We start from the raw sequence: 2129 nt of genomic DNA on the forward strand, positions 1-2129 counted from the left end.
TCACAGTAACACACTCACTCACTCGCTCACAGTAACACACTCACAGTAACACACTCACTCACTCGCTCACAGTAACACAGTCACAGTAACACACTCACTCACTCGCTCACAGTAACACACTCACAGTAACACACTCACTCGCTCACAGTAACACATCACTCACTCGCTCACAGTAACACACTCACAGTAACACACTCACTCGCTCACAGTAACACACTCACTCACTCGCTCACAGTAACTCCTCGCTCACAGTAACACACTCACAGTAACACACTCACTCGCTGACAGTAACAGACTCACTCACTCGCTCACAGTAACACACTCACTCACTCGCTCACAGTAACACACTCACAGTAACCACTCACTCGCTCACAGTAACACACTCACTCGCTCACAGTAACACTCACTCACTTGCTCACAGTAACACACTCACTCACTCGCTCACAGTAACACACTCACTCACTTGCTCACAGTAACGCACTCACAGTAACACACTCACTTGCTCACAGTAGCACACTCACTTGCTCACAGTAGCACACTCACTCGCTCACAGTAACACACTCGCTCACAGTAACACACTCACAGTAGCACACTCACTCACACACAGTAACTCACTCGCTCACAGTAACTCACTCACAGTAACTCACTCACAGTAACACTCACTCACTCACAGTAACACACTCACTCACTCGCTCACAGTAACCACATTCACAGTAACTCACTCACAGTAACACACTCACTCGCTCACAGTAACACAATCACTCACTCGCTCACAGAACACACTCACAGTAACACACTCACAGTAACTCACTCACAGTAACACACTCACAGTAACACACTCACTCACTCACAGTAACTCACTCACAGTACACACTCACTCACTCACAGTAACTCACTCACAGTAACCACTCACAGACTCCACTCACAGTAACACACTCACAGTAACACACTCACTCACTACGTAACTCACTCACAGTAACTCACTCACAGTAACACACTCACTCGCTCACAGTAACACCACTCACTCGCTCACTCACAGTAACACACTCACAGTAACACACTCACAGTAACTCACTCACAGTAACACACTCACAGTAACTCACTCACAGTAACACACTCACTCGCTCACAGTAACACACTCACTCACTCGCTCACAGTAACACACTCACTCGCTCACAGTAACACACTCACAGTAACACACTCACTCACTCGCTCACAGTAACACACTCACAGTAACTCACTCACTCGCTCACAGTAACACACTCACTCACTCGCTCACAGTAACACACTCACAGTAACACACTCACTCGCTCACAGTAACACAGTCACTCGCTCACAGTAACACACTCACTCGCTCACAGTAAGACACTCACAGTAACACACACTCACTCGCTCACAGTAAGACCTCACAGTAACACACTCACTCACTCGCTCACAGTAACACACTCACAGTAACACACTCACTCACTCGCTCACAGTAACACACTCACAGTAACACACTCACCACTCGCTCACAGTAACACACTCACAGTAACACACTCACTCACTCGCTCACAGTAACACAGTCACAGTAACCACTCACTCACTCGCTCACAGTAACACACTCACAGTAACCACACTCACTCGCTCACAGTAACACACTCACTCACTCGCTCACAGTAACACACTCACAGTAACACACTCACTCGCTCACAGTAACACACTCACTCACTCGCTCACAGTAACTCACTCGCTCACAGTAACACACTCACAGTAGCACACTCACTCACACACAGTAACTCACTCGCTCACAGTAACTCACTCACAGTAACTCACTCACAGTAACACACTCACTCACTCACAGTAACACACTCACTCACTCGCTCACAGTAACACATTCACAGTAACACACTCACAGTAACTCACTCACAGTAACTCACTCACAGTAACACACTCACTCGCTCACAGTAACACAATCACTCACTCGCTCACAGTAACACACTCACAGTAACACACTCACAGTAACTCACTCACAGTAACACACTCACAGTAACTCACTCACTCACTCACAGTAACTCACTCACAGTAACTCACAGTAACTCACTCACAGTAACTCACTCACAGTAACTCACTCACAGTAACACACTCAC

The sequence above is a fragment of the Micropterus salmoides genome, unplaced genomic scaffold, assembly GCF_014851395.1.
Source record: "Micropterus salmoides isolate LMB-PRFRI ecotype aquatic unplaced genomic scaffold, ASM1485139v1 Ms_hic_scaffold_2, whole genome shotgun sequence".
In the NCBI taxonomy this organism is placed as follows: Eukaryota; Metazoa; Chordata; class Actinopteri; order Centrarchiformes; family Centrarchidae; genus Micropterus; species Micropterus salmoides.